Source organism: Suncus etruscus, chromosome 18, assembly GCF_024139225.1.
Source record: "Suncus etruscus isolate mSunEtr1 chromosome 18, mSunEtr1.pri.cur, whole genome shotgun sequence".
Lineage (NCBI taxonomy): Eukaryota > Metazoa > Chordata > Mammalia > Eulipotyphla > Soricidae > Suncus > Suncus etruscus.
The window spans coordinates 15,636,249-15,651,774 of record NC_064865.1 but is presented as its reverse complement, the minus strand read 5'-3'; the positions used below and the strand labels follow the sequence as shown (position 1 = coordinate 15,651,774).

Here is a 15,526-nt window from a genome sequence, read left to right as displayed (position 1 = left end):
ATTCTGAATGTTTTGCTTACTTTTTACTTGTTTTTGATCTAGTTTTTTTTTTAATTTATTTTTCTTTTTGAGTTTTACAAATGCTTCGAAATCTTTTGTTTATTGCAGACATCTATTCCCAGTTTTCTATTTGTTTTGGAATTTTGTTTTAAGTTCAGGAGTTTCTCCTGTTTCAATTTCAGTTTTTATTGCATGCAGTCTTTAGCTCTGGGAGTTTCTCTGCAATGATGTTCTTGACTGGAGTTTCCTGGGAATTTTCTTACTTGGTCTTTGGGACTCCAATGATTCTTATGTTGTTTCTGTTGACTTTATCAAAGACTTCTGTTTTCATCTGTTCATATTCTTTGAGGATTTTTTCCCAATGTCTCATTGGCTTTAAGGCTATTTACCAATCTCCTATTGTATAGAGTTGTTATGTATCTCATCTTCCAGCTCACTGATTCTGCCCTCAGTTGCTATTGCTTTGTTGGAGAGGCTATCCAGTGAGGTTTTCATTTAGTCTACTGAATTTTTTAGTCCTATAATTTCAGTTTGGAATGTTCTTTACTTTTTTTTTTCCCCAAGTTTCAGGCCTGGAATGTTCTTTTCTTTTCTTTTCTTTTCTTTTCTTTTCTTTTCTTTTCTTTTCTTTTCTTTTCTTTTCTTTTCTTTTCTTTTCTTTTCTTTTCTTTTCCCTTCCTTCTTTCCTTCCTTCCTTCCTTCCTTCCTTCCTTCCTTCCTTCCTTCCTTCCTTCCTTCCTTCCTTCCTTCCTTCCTTCCTTCCTTCCTTCCTTCCTTCCTTCCTTCCTTCCTTCCTTCCTTCCTTCCTTCCTCTCTTTCTCTCTCTCTCTCTCTCTCTCTCTCTCCCTTCCTCCCTTCCTCCCTTCCCTCCTTCCCTCCTTCCCTCCCTCCCTTCCCTCCTTCCCTCCCTCCCTCCCTCTCTTTCTTTCTTTGTCAAATCTGGCAGCGCTCAGAGGTTAAGTCTGGCTCTGCGCTCAGAAGTCGCTCAAGGCAGGCCTGGGGGACTGACTATATGGGGCTGGGATTCGAACCATTGTCCATCCTGGATTGGCTGTGTGCAAGGCAAAGGCCTTCCTGCTGTGCTATTTCTCTGTCCCCCTCAGTTTGGATTGTCTTGATTGGGGGGGTTGGGCCACACCCGGTGACAACTTAGCGGTTACTCCTGGCTATGTGCTCAGAAATCGCTCCTGGCTTGGGGGACCATATGGGATGCTGGGGAATCGAACCCTGGTTTGACCTAGGCTAGTGCTGGCAAGGCATAGGCCTTATTGCAACCATATTGCAATCCATATTTCTTCTCTAAACTCCTTATCTGAGAGGCTAAATAGTTGGTTGGCACTTTTGAGATCATCAGAGCTGCCATCTTCATTCACTATGCATGATGTTGGCCTGTGTTGTTTCCCCATTGCCACACTTGTAGTGTGGTGTTTTCTACATGTTGTGCTGGAGTTCATTGGCTAGGAGATATGTGCCCTTGGTGGGCGGGGACAGCTCACCTCTGAAGAAATGACCTCAGGGAACTATCTGGATGGAGTCTTTCAAGGTTCAGGACACAGCAGAGCAGAGTTCACAATGTCTGCCCTGTGCCAGAGCACAAAGGAGGGACCCCAATTTTAGTTTTTTAAAATAATGAAACTTTGTAGGTTTCTTTTGTGTTTCAGGGTAGTTCTGAATAAGTTAGCCTATACAAATCTTCTATTTTGGGACTATTTTTGAGACCAATTTTAGTCCACTTTCTGATTTTACTTCTGAGTTATTCATCTGTTTTTCTTCTTATATTTTTGGTTTTGGGCCACACCTGGTGGTGCTCAGAGCTTACCCCCACCCCAAAGGTGTTTGGGCCACACCTGACAGGGCTTACTGGTTACTCCTGGCTCTGTTCTCATGGGTTATTCCTGGTGGTGCTCAAGGATCATATGGGATGCTGGAGAGCAGATTCTGTTCATACTAGTCCTGGTCGGCTGGTTGCATGCAAGGCAAAGGCCCTACTCATTTGGTGATTAGGGTGACTACATTGGCAAAAATATTTCCAGTTTTATAGGGAAGTTCACCAACTTTAGGAAGATCTGGTTCATTAAATTCTAATAAATGAGAAGTGTGTATTTTTGAACATATCTTCATTTTTGGCCCAATTCCAGTGGTGCTTGGGGTTTGGGGGGGGACCAAATGGATTGGAGGACCAAATGGGTGCCAAGGATCTAACCGGGTTCTCTTGTGTAAGGCAGGTATGCTCTATGCTCAGTATTATCTCTGATAGTTTTTCTGGGGGGAAAAGTAAATATTGCTTTAGGGGTCAAAGAGATGGTAGAACTAGTCATTAGATTTGCAGATGGTTGACCATGGAATTGATCCTCAGCGCCCCATATTGTCATTCCCGAAACTGCTAGGAGTAACCCCTGAGCACAGCTGGGTGCCCCTCCACCCCAATTAAAAAGTTGCTTGGAGGTGCCAGCGCAATTGCACATGGGTAGGGTGTGTTTGCCTTGCATGTGGCTGACCCATTTTCAACCCCTGGCATCTCATATGGTCTCTTTTCTCCCAGGAGTAATTTCTGAATGCAGAGCCAGGAGTGCCTCCAGGTGTGACTCCAAAACGAAACAAAATAAAAGTTGCTTTGACATTTATATAGTTTTTTTTGGTTTTGTTTGGGCCACACCTGGCAGAACTCGGGTTACTCCTGGCTCTGCACTCAGAAATTGCCCTGGCAGGCTCTGGGGACCATATGGGATGCCCGGGAATGAACCCTGGTCGGTCCTGGGTTCCCAACCACTGTGCTATCACTGGCCCCAGCACCATTTATATAGTATTTTAAAGAAAAAGTTTGAATTTTGTTTTATTGTTTTTGGCCACACCTGGCAGTGCTTGCTCTTGACTACTCAGGTATCACTTCCTGGCAGGCTCCAGGTACCATATGTGATGCTGGAGACCAAACCTGACTCAGCTGTGTGCCAGCCAAGCACCCGTTTATATCTCTTCATCTCGAAAATTCAACTTTTGTCTACAGAGTTCGTTAAAGTGAAAATATATGAGTCACCTCAGTATAATTTTGCAAGATGTCAGATAATTTAATTTTTTTATTGCAAGAGAAATTCAGCATTCAAAAAGAAGTTTAGCATAACAAATCACCATTTACTTTTATAAAATCTTGCCATCGCTTTAATATTTTGAAGACTATTTTGGTTTCATTTGTGCATGTAATATATGATATAACTGAGCTTCTTAAACTGGGAGATATGACCATTGAGTTATATAACTGATATGGATGTTATGAAAAAATAGTCACTTAAGGTTACTGAACTTGCCATGGTGAAAAATAAAGTCAGAATATGTTTCGTGGATCTGATTTTTGACATTACTTGCCTCTGGTTTATCTCAGGCAAGAAGAGGTTCCAAGTAGAAAAGTGTTTAAGAAGCACTGATAAAACGACATTGAAATACTCCTTATCTTTTAAATGACTAAGAACAAAGAGCACTATTGGGCTAAATAGTTAACTTTAAAAACAATTCATTTTGGGGCCGGAGTATCGGATAGCACAGTGGTAGGGCATTTGCCTTGCATGCAGCCAACACAGGATGGATGGTGGTTCAAATCCCAGCATCTCATATGGTTCCTCGAGCCTGCCAGGAGTGATTTCTGAGCAGAGAGCCAGGAGTAACTCCTGAATGCCTCCGGGTGTGACCCAAAACAAAACAACGAAACAAACAAGTTTATTTTGGGCCAAGGAAATTGCTTATGACATGCTGTGGCAGTAAGTTTGATCATCACTGTAATTCTTATAATGCTTAGTGTATGCTTCCTTCACGCCTGTCTCCTTCCTCCTCAACCCCACGTCCTCAAAAAAGAAGAAAAGCATTGACTTTATGTTAGGATTTCTTGTTCCATATGACTTATTCTATGGAATCTTTGTTTTCTAAGATAGTAAAATGGTATTTGGTATTTGGGGTTGACGTCTTTCATTTAAGTTTGGTCTTGTTTACTACATCAGATAAATTTAAAGAATTAGGGGATGGAATTTTGATATTTTAACTGTTTCTTGATTTTTGAAGTAATATGCTAGATATATTCTATATTCTGTTAGCTCCACATGTAGGTGACGTTTTAGACTTGCAGACCTTGGAATGAAATTTTATTGACAAAAAGGTATTAGTAGCTTTGAATAATTTAGGTTCTGTCCCTAACACTGTGTAGACAACAGACGGGAATAACATTTTCTGAATTATTAAACTTTGTCTTAAGAGATTAGAAACAGTAAACAGTAAAGGAGGAAAAACCATAAATTTCTGCAGATAGAGCCAATTTGATATTTTATATAAAATATGTAGTGCATATATTTTATATAAAATATATAACATTTTATAGAGTTGGTTCATATATTACATATAGATAGGCCTCTTGCCTTATTCATTTCCCTTTTTAATAATTTTGAGGCACACCTAGAGTTGGGGTAACTTCTGGCTCTGCACTCAGGGAGTCTTCAAAATGGGATGGAGGGCCATATGGAGTACTAAGTATTAGATTTAAGTTGGCCATGTCCAAAGCAAGCACCCAATCCAATATACAGTTTCTCTGGCCCCTTCACTTGACTTTTTTCCCCCTGATAGTATATGCTTTCTGAAATCTACATAAAAATTATTATTTATGGGGCCGGAGCTGTGGCACAGTGATAGGGCGTTTGTCTTGCATGCGGCTTACATAGGATGGACTGTGGTTGGATCCCCTGGCGTCCCATATGGTCTCCCAAGCCAGGAGCGATTTCTGGGCGCTTAGCCAGGAGTAACCCCTGAGCATCACTGGATGTGGCCCCAAAACAAATAACCCCCCCAAAATTATTTATTTATTTGCTTTTTTTCTCCTCAGTTGGGCTTCGGCTGGGTTTCATTTTTTCCATCTTCATCTCCACCTTCTTTTGGTAGGTTGCTGAGGTGGCTTGGGATAGAATGGCCTTTGGTACTTGGGCCGGAACCTGGATGGGGGGAACTGCTCATATCCTTCCTGTTGGTCCCCCTCCAATGGGGCTTTCTCTTTGGCTTTTACCCCATCAGTGACCTCCATAAGCTGCTACAGGTTGGGGCTAGGGTGGGTGGGAAGCAAGGTCTTCACACAAAGCACCATTGGTAGATGAAAGTAGGTGGGTGTCTGTATCTGGGTCACTGCCCAGAATTTTTCTTTTCTCTCTTCTTTTCACTGCCTGCTATTGTCCTGCCTGAGGGAACCTCTGCTACCATGGGTAGTGTGGCAGTTGAGCAACCAGACTAGAGCAGAACAGGTAGGGGTAAGGAACCAATCCAGACGTACTTCCAGTCCACAAGGAACAAGCACAAGCAAAGAAGAATTATCCTGAGAAAGAATGGAAACCAGTTACAAAGAGTCAGATCTGGCAGCATTCAGTGAGGCCTTATGGTGTTAGGTATGAAACCTAAGAACTGGCACATACTAGATATTTTATTGATTAATATGGTGCCAGAGATTGAACCCGATCTTCAAATACTCAGGATTTGTATTCTACCTCGGAGCCACATACCTGGTCCTTAAATTTTATTTATATATTTATTTTTTTGGTTCTCAGGGGTTACTCTTGGCTCTGTGCTCAGAAATCACTCCTGGCAGGCTCGGGGGACCATATGGGATGCTGGGGACTGAATCCGGGTCCATCCTGGGTCAGCTGCAGGCAAATGCCTTACTGCTGTGCTATCACTCAGGCTCCTTATATTTTAATTTTTTTGGCGGGGAGGGGGGGCATACCTTATAGTACTGGGGATTGAACCATATCTTGGGCTCTGACACAAAAAAGCCTTCACTCCCTCTCCCTTCCTACAATTGCTTTTTGGGACTTAATATTTGATATAATTTTGTTGAGAAGATTTTTTGTTCTAGAAATGTTAATGTCCAGAAGTTTACTAGGTTCTTATGTACAAAGCACAATACAAAAAGTCATCTTTCAGGCAGTTTATCGCCATAAAAATTTAGATCCCCAGGGCCAAAGAGATTGATGAAAGAACTGCTGTGGATCCACTTGGGTACCCCATATTCTCCTGACCACCTGCCTTGAGAAGTTCATGAGAACTACTAGATGTGGCCACAAAATAAAATCGGGGTTTATACCTTATACAGTTGCTAGTAGTATTTGCAATATGACTAAAAGTCTAAAACAATTTTTAAATTGGAAGAATATTATCTTGCCTCAAAATATTAACGCTAGAAATGAACACATTTCAATAGATATAAAATAGATTGTATTGATTTATGAGAACTGAACTTTGGCCCATCACTTTGGTGATCATGTTGAAGATTGAGTAGGTATTTATTTATATAAAGTTATAAAATAACATTATTTCAGTAAAGTAAGTTTTAACCCTTCTTGAGAGCATCTGATCATGCGTGCAGACTGATGTGCCCACAAGTGTCCACTCTTTTTATTTTGTTTTTTATCACATCCAGTAACTCGGGATCACTCTGGCAGGCTTGGGGACCATATACAATTCGGGGGGTGGGGGGTGGTCAAACCTGGGTTGACCTTGTGCACTACCTGCAAAAGCACTATCTGCTGTGTTATTGCTCTGACCTTTATTTGTAAAATATTTATATATATATATATATATATATATATATATATATATATATATATATATTGTATTTTGGATCACACCTGGCGACCCTCAGGGTTATACTGGCTCTGCACTCAGAATTCACCCCAGGTAGGCTCGGAATCATAAGAGATGTCGTGGGTTGAACCCAGGTTGGCCATGTGCAAGTCAAACACCCTTCCTGCTCTATTACTGCTCCAGCCCTATTTGTAATAATTTTATTTATTTATTTATTTTGGGGGGCATACACCTTTGACGCTCAGGGGTTACTCCAGGCTATGCGCTCAGAAATAGCTGCTGGCTTGGGGGACCATATGGGACACCAGGGGAGTGAACTGAAGTCCATCCTAGGTTAGCTCATGCAAGGCAAACGCCCTACCACTTGCGTCACTGTTCTGGCTCCCAGTTATAATATTTTTAATCTTAAATTTTATTTACTTTCATAGTTTATAATCTACCTGCCATATCTATTCTTGTTCATTGCCTGTATTTTCCATCATCCTTTATAACATAAATTCTCTAATTCCAGAATTTATCTTATATTTGAGTTTGGTTCTGATGTTTTTTTTTTTTTTTAAGTCTGATGCTCTATTAACTTGCCTTTATCCAAGTAAGAATTATCATGTACAAAAAAAGTATCTGTTGGGGGCTGGAGAGATAGCACAATGGTAGTGCATCTGTCTTGCAAATGGTCGACCTAGGGTTTGATTCCTGGCATCCCATATGGTTTCCGTCCCATATGGTTTCCCGAGCCTGCCAGGAGTAACCCCTATGTGCCTCCTAGTGTGGCCCCAACCCTTTTCCCCCACCCAAAAGAAAAAGAAGTATCTGATGAAAGTTGAACACAAATTGTAACTGACAGGAATAGGTCTTTAGTGTGAGTTTTACATTATGCTGGCTAGGAGTCTGGTTGGAGGGGATACGAAAATCTGAGAAATGCTCATTCAACTGGTGAAATAAGACCCTGGCAAAATCTCCCTATATCAGTGTTGCCCAGATATATATATATATATTTGTGCCATTGTTCTCTTTTCAGGGGGAAAATTCACCCAAGGGCTCCTTGAATGTCTCCTTTTTTTCCCCCGTTTTTTTTTTGGGCCACACCCGGTGCTGCTTGGGTTTCTCCTGGCTATACGCTCAGAAATAGTCTCTGGCTTGGGAGACCATATGGGATGCCAGGGGATACCATGGTCAGTCTTGGGTCAGCAGCATGCAATGCAAATGCCCTATTACTGCACCATCACTCTGCCCCTCATATCTCCTTTTTTTTTTTTTTATTAAAGCAAAGAGAAAGTGTCGTTCAGTTGCATCTGAGGCTATTAACTGTGCTGCTCTAGTGCCCATTTTTGGAAACAGCTTTAACGACTAGATTTTACATACAGAGAATGCTCTGATTATTTCACAATGGTTACATACCTCTTCCTGCCATAACCACAAGACCTTTCTGGGCTTTCACTGTGAGAATCTGGTCGCTTTCCTGGAAATAACAAACCACAAAAACCTCTGTGAAGATTATGTTCCCTAGAAGTTTCTTCATTTATCCTATCTTTGTCATTAAGTGTAATAGGTTGACTTTGTGCCCTCAAAAGGATATACCCAATCTTAAACCCTTTCAGATATGACTGTGACATTTAGAAATGGGCCTTTGCAGATAGCATTAAAGGTCTGATGATGAGACTATTCTGTATTTAAAATTAGCCATAAATTCTCTGGTTGAAGTCCTTATTATGAGCTAAAACATAAGGTGTGAGACAGATAGAAGAAGACCATGTGAAGATGGAGGCAGAGTTGGAGTTAGACAAGCCAAAGAATGCCAAACAGTGTTAGCAGTCCCCAGACCAAGACAGAGGCTTGGAGCCTCCATTTCAATCAGAACCAACCCTTCTGATACTTCTGATACCTATGATTTTGTTTTCCCCTCCAGAGCTATAACTTAGAGAAAAATAGTTTGTCTTTACAGTGGTTGCTCAGTGGCTACATTTGGCTTGGCACTTATGGGATGCTAAGGTTGCACCCAATGATGCTGGAGGTTATTGGTCAGTGTTGAGAATTAAAGTTAAGTCAATGCAAAGCATGAACTCCAGGATTACAGGGAGATAAGATGCTTGCTTTGGATGTGTTTGATCCTGGATTTTATAGCACATGGTTCCCTGAGCACTGCTGGGTATGATCCCTGAGCAGAGAGCTAGAAGTAAGCCCAAAGCACCATCGAGAATGGCCCTAACTCGGTCTCCCAAACAGTAACAGCAAAACCAAAACAAAGCATGCACATTAGTTCTTTGAGCTTTTTTTTTTTTTTTTTTTTTTTTTTGGCTTTTGGGTCACACCCGGCAGTGCTCAGGGGTTACTCCTGGCTCTAAGCTCAGAAATCGCTCCTGGCAGGCTCAGGGGACCATATGGGATGCTGGAATTCGAATCAATGACCTTCCACATGAAAGGCAACTCCATGCTGTCTCTCCGGCCCCTTATTCATTCATTCATTCATTTTTTGGAGCTATTTTGCATGCTTGTTGCCTTTTTTTGTGGGGTGGGGGGGAGGAAGAGGGGACAGGATTGCACACCCAGTAATGTTCTTAGGGGTAACTTCTCACTCTGCACTTAGGAATTACTGCTGGTGGTGCTTGGGGACCTGTATGGAATGCTGGTGGTCAAACCTGCATTGACAAAGTGGAAGGCAGACAGACATTCCACTTTCTGTACTGTCTGTCTGACCCCTGGCCCATTGTTGTGTCAGTTTGTCACAGTAGCTGGAAAACTCAAACTATTGTTTCGATTACTTTATGACTCCAGTGGTTTCTACATAGATGTTCATTATGACTTCCTCATGTATGTTTCCTCACCTCATAGGAAGAGGTGCTGTTTCTCAGTTCTCTGCTGAGAACTAAGGAAAGTCATTGCTATCTTTTTAGCTTTTTTCTTGCTGTGCAGATGGGAGGGAATCCTTTTCAACATTTTACATTTGGGGGTATCAGTAACAGTTCTTAAACACTGACGTAAGTGTATCTTAAACTTTTTTTATTGCAGGGAATGGGGAACATAATCATCCAAGCAGTTTTCATAAGGCTGATAAGGTTTAACAGTTTAAATCATGGACTGGTGCTACAGTACTTCTCAGATCCAACAGTTCCAGACTATACACAGTGGTGCTAGGGCTCGGCAGTCATGTGTTGGGCCTCTAAATTCAGGCTCACTGCATGCCAAAAAGGCTTTCCAGACCTGGGGCCTATATAAAAGAGATCATTATGTCTCATAAGTTTTTTAGTACTTTTCACATTTTTATACTTTTGGGGTAAGGGATGGTGTTGAGTGATCGTAGGGTTTACTCCTGGCTCTGATCTCAGGTTGGTTTATTCCTGGTGGACTCTGGGACCTATGGGATTCTGGAACTCGAACCCAGGTCAGCTGCATACAAGGTGAGGGCCTTATGCATTGTTATATCTTAATGTCTTATGTCTTAATGTTATGTCTTTCAGGTCCTAAGCCTCCATTTCCTTTTTTTTAGTTTTTTTTTTTTTTGGGGGGGGCACACCCGTTTGATTACTTCTGGCTAAGTGCTCAGATATTGCCCCTGGCTTGGGGGGGCCATATGGGATGCCGGGGGATCGGTCGACTTTTACACTTCAGATGGCTTAATTGCTCAAAGTTTAATGAGAAGGATAAAACTTTTTTTGGGGGGAGTGGGGTTATCTGGGGCCAGAGAGATAGCACAGCAGCGTTTGCCTCGCAAGCAGCCGACACAGGACCTAAGGTCGTTGGTTCGAATCCCGGCGTCCCATATGTCCCCCGTGCCTGCCAGGAGCTATTTCTGAGCAGATAGCCAGTAATGACCCCTGAGCACTGCCGGTGTGGCCCAAAAACCAAAAAAAATAAAAATAAAAAAAGTAAGTTCCTAGGGCAAAAATTCCCATCAGTATTGTACTTGACCCCTCTGGGTTCTGTTTTTCTCGTGAATTTTAACTGATGATATTACTGTATTTTTAGTGTTTTGTCTTTTTGTTATTTTTGTTACTGTACCAGGAACTATACATATTAATACCATGCTGGGAGTGCACTTAGAGATTCTGAGGATCAATCCAACTTAAACTTGCACAACTTGCATTCTATCATGGAGCCATATCCCTGGGTCTGTTTCTTTAACCTCTGAAGGTGATATTTTATATTTTATCCAACTGATTTTTATATATTTTTCAATTCCCCCCCCCCATGGGATAGTTCGGTTTAAGTTATCTAATACACTGTACATCATTACTTCTTTTGTGCTTTATGCCATATCTTAAACTTTTTAAAAACTGTCTCCTTTTTTGTTTTTGGGCCATACCTGGTAGTCCTCAGGGATTACTCTTGGTTCTATGCCCAGAAACTGCTCCTGTAAGGCTTGGGGGACCATATGGGATGCTGAGGATTGAACCTAGGGCCTAGTTGGTCCGGGGCTGGCTGCTTGCAAGGCCCATGCCCTATCCGCTGTACTATCACTTTGGCCTGCATTTTATTTATTTATTTATTTATTTATTTATTTATTTATTTATTTATTTATTTATTTATTTATTTATTTATTTATTTATTTATTTATTTAGATTTTGGGGCACACCCGGTGATGCTCAGGAGTTACTCCTAGCTGTGCACTCAGAAATCGCTCCTGGCTTGGGGGAGACCATATGGGGCACTGGGGGATCAAATTGCGGTCTGTCCTAGGCTAGCGCAGGCAAAGCAGACATCAGGCCATAATTACCGCTTATGCCACCACTCCGGCCCCTGGCCTTCATTTTAAACTCCTGGTCAGACCTGCTGATTACATAATTGCCAGAAATGGACACTGAACAATTAGCCTTATTTTCTTCACATTACTATAAATAGCCTACTTTTAAAATCACTAGCTAAGCAAGTTAATTAATTAATAATTAATTGAAATTGTTTTCTTAATATTTAAATATATGTTTATTAATAGCTAAACTAACTTTTCCTGTGGTATTTACAATTGACAGATAAATAATCCACATTTAGTTTAGACTTAAATGATTGGTTTAGATACGAGAAGGTAAGATGGAAGGGCTAAAGGTCTGTATACCCTTTTGTATTACTGGAGTATTTTCAGGATATACAGTTTCCTCCACCCCCCTCAAATATTTTGTTAACATTTTATTTTATTCACTTTAAGCATACCCTTAATGTAAAAATCCTTTCTTTAACTAAATATAAATACCATTTTAAATGGTGGGTCATGCTCTTTTGGCTGTGTGCTCCACAGTGCCCCCTGGTGGTCTTGTGGTACCAAATGTGATTCAAACCTTCCTTAATTCTTGCAAGTTCATGCAAGTGATGCATGCAAGTTCAACACCTTAATTCTTGCTCTATTAATTCTGCCCCAGACATGTCAGTCCTCCCACCCCCAATTTTTGATTTGGGACCACACCCTCGCTGCTCAGGGATCATTCATGGTGGGCTTGGAGGATCCTAAGGGACTACTGGAGATAGAATTGAGGCTGTCTGTGTGCAGGTCAAATCCCCAACTGTCACTGGAGCTCCAGATGTGAATTTTCAATGAAAGATAAAGTTGAGTTTCCATTCTTTGGTGTATACTGTTTCTTAGAAAGGAGGTGTTGTGTATCAACAAAACTTCTTTTTTTCAACAAAAGTTTTTAGAAAGACAGTTGTTAGATATTGTCTGGTATCAAGATTTTAGAAACTTTTTTTAAAAAAAGGAAAGTGCTAAGATATGTGTCATATCTAGAAGACTACTCTTCCTTCAGACACCAGCTGCAGACCTCAGTGCTCACATTTTCTTCATGTTTGATAATTGAGGGCTGCTTAAACTGTAACTAACGTTAACTCAAAACCACTTCCATTGAGAAATTTTACTGAGAATCTGGTTGATTGCCCATGTGACTGACCATTAGCATCTCAAGAGGTAGAACACTTACTGGCCCAAATCTCTCGCACATTATTAATAGAACTTGGATGCACCCAGGTAAACAAAGGTATCTGAGGACCTCTGAAATACCCCGTGTCAGCAAAATACTTTCCTTAGCAGTCACCACCTCCCAGAATGTGGCAGAGCCCAGAGTGCATCTCTTCCCTCCTCCCTATCTCCCCACTCCCAGCAGTTTTTCAAAGCTGTTGTTTAGGTTACAGTAAGTTAATGTTCATGTTCTTTTCAGAGGGTTGGACCACTTTTTGGGAGAGGGTTAAGCCCACTTCTAGTGTTCTGGGGCTATTTCTGCCTCTGCTCAAGGAATGATACTAAGAGGATCATATTTTATTTAGAGGATTTGAAACAGTATTATGACAGTATTATGGCCCTTCAGCAAGGCAAATTCCTATGTACTTTCTCTCCAGCCTTCTTTTCATGGTTTTAATGAACGAAGTTGTACTTTCTTCACCATTGAAGTGGCCAAGACTGACCATTATCTTTATGACATTTTTAGTCTTTTTCTTCATGGCTCCCCTCCCCCCTTAAGTACTTGTTAATCTCAGTTTTTTATTTAAGTTTTTGATTTGTTCTCATTTGATAATGCCTTTTCCTTTGTCTTGTTTCTCTAAATATCACAGATGAGTTAAGTTACCCAGTACTTTTCCTTCTTCTGACTTACATAATGTCCATCCAATTTACAGCATATTACACATTTTTATATTTCCATACAGCTCTGTAGTATTCTGTACTATAGCTATGTAGCTTTCCTACTACAATTTCTTTATTTTAACCTGTCATTGAGCATTTGGGTTGTTTCTAAATTTTGGTTATAGTTCTATGAATTCATGTTTTTTTTTGCATTCTTGGAGTAGATGCTAAGAAGTGAGATCACAGGATTATATATGGAAGTTTTATTCTTAGCCTTTTTTTTGGGGGGGGGGGCACACCTAGTGACAGCCAAGGGCTACTCCTGGCTCTGCACTCAGAAATGGCTTCTGGCAGGCTCTGGGGACCATGTGGGAAGTGGGGATTTGAACCACCATCTTTCTGCATGCAAGACAAATGCCCTACCAATGTGCTATCTCTCCGGCCCCTATTCTTAGCTTTTTTTATGAAGTGTCCATGCTGTTTTCCAGAGACTGAACCAGATGACATTCATGCCAACAGTGATTGTTTACATCTTTTTGTTTGTTTGTTTTGGGGCCACACTTGGTGGTCCTCAGGGGTTACTCCTGACTCTGCACCAAGAAATCACTCCTGGCAGGCTTGTGGGACCATATGGGAAGCCGGGGATCGAAATTGGGTTGGTCCTCTGTCAGCCTGTGCAAGGCAAATACCCTATCTATCAGCTGTGCTATGGCTTCTGCCCCTGTTTACAGTCTTTGATATATACCATCCTCATTGTCTAATATGATGCCTCCCTGTTTTGATTTGTATTTCCCTAATAATAATATGTAATGATTAACTTTTCCCCTTATGTACCATATATTGGCTATCTCTGTGGCCTCTTTGTGATACTCTTCCACCTCTTCCCGATTGCTTTTTGTTTTTGGTTTGGGGGCCACACCCAGTAATACTCAGGACTTATTTCTGGCTCTGCTCAGAAACTATACCTACTGGGCTCCGGGAACCATCTGGTGTTGGTTTACAGTTTTCAATTTGGATCTACCCAAAACAAGGATAGCCCTTGCTTTCTTTGTATCTATTTATTTACAACTTGGTTTTACCCAAAACAGATTCTTTCCTCAACTTCCTCCTTATTTTCATCAAGCCCTTTGACTTGTAAAAGTCCACCTGAATAGGTACTTTGGCTCTCACTCAACCCTCCCTATCCTGGTTGAAGTTGAACAAATAGAGTTGTTGGTTTGGGTGGGCCCAGAGAGACCAGGAGGCTAGAAGCCACCTGACTCCATGATTCTCTCATGATTGGCTTGTTTTTTAATTCACTCGCAACTTTACATCAGACCAGCTCACTGGGGTTGAAAATACTGTGTGTGTATTTATTTTACAATTTGGTATGTCCGGGAATTAATCCAGATTACATGCAAAGCCAGCACCATATTCACTATACTACAACTCTGGTCCCTTCACTCCTCTTTTCGATAGGGTATTTTTAGGTGCTTGTTGAGCTTTTATATTATATATTTTATAATATACAATTATATATAATTCTATAATATTATATATCATATCCTGTGGATTGGGGCCTTAGGGCACAGGCATTTGATTTTGGGTCTGGGAATGCAGGTACCCACATTTCTGAGTCAATTCCCTGAAAGTTTTTTTGTTCGTTTTTTTATATGGTACTGGGAATTTAACCCAGGCCCTCATGCTTTTGAGCTTTGCATTTTCCCCTTAGTCATATCCTCAGCTTTGCATTTTACCCCAGCCATATACTGAGCCACCACATGTGTACTCGACAATACTTTATTTGAAAGGTTATGCATGGATAAGGGGGAGCTTGTTGGGCTACACATGTCAGTGTGCTCATAGACTAACACTGCTCATAGGTCTTGCCTGGTAGTGCTATGCCTGGAATTGAACTGATGTTGGCTACATGCAGGGCAAATGCTTTTATCTCCTTTATTGTCTCTTTTGTCTTTGTGTGTCTGAAAATCAGTCATTTTGTGAGCACATGTGAGAGACTGTCATTGCTATAAATCAACTATCTTTAAGTGCTTTTCTTTTATCAGCAACATTAAGTATCACTGGGACGCACTCCTCCATCTGTGTATATATGTAAACAGTATTCTTTAAGTCAGTAAAACATTTTGTGTAGTTAAGTCATCTTTTAGTACATTACTGATTGAGAAGTACTAATGTAGACTAAAGAAGATTTAACAGAGACTGAGAGAAACCTTACTTTTAAGAGGATTTGGTTTGTGGAATCACTTGCTTTGTTATCTAACAGTTGTCTTCATTCCTTTCTTTAGGGTTGGCTTGTTAGTTTTTCTTACTATTCTTTTGGGTTTTGGGTCATACTCAGTAATGCTGAGGGGTTAGTCTTGGCCTTGCACTCAGCAATTACTACTA

The 15,526-nt window shown here is 40.9% G+C and overlaps 1 protein-coding gene across 1 annotated transcript in view; it reads left to right on the top strand.

Moving 5' to 3' along the window:
* Window positions 1-15,526, top strand: part of CD2AP (CD2 associated protein) — a 97,752-nt gene that overhangs the window by 17,692 nt on the left and 64,534 nt on the right. The gene's annotated exons all lie outside the window — the stretch shown is intronic.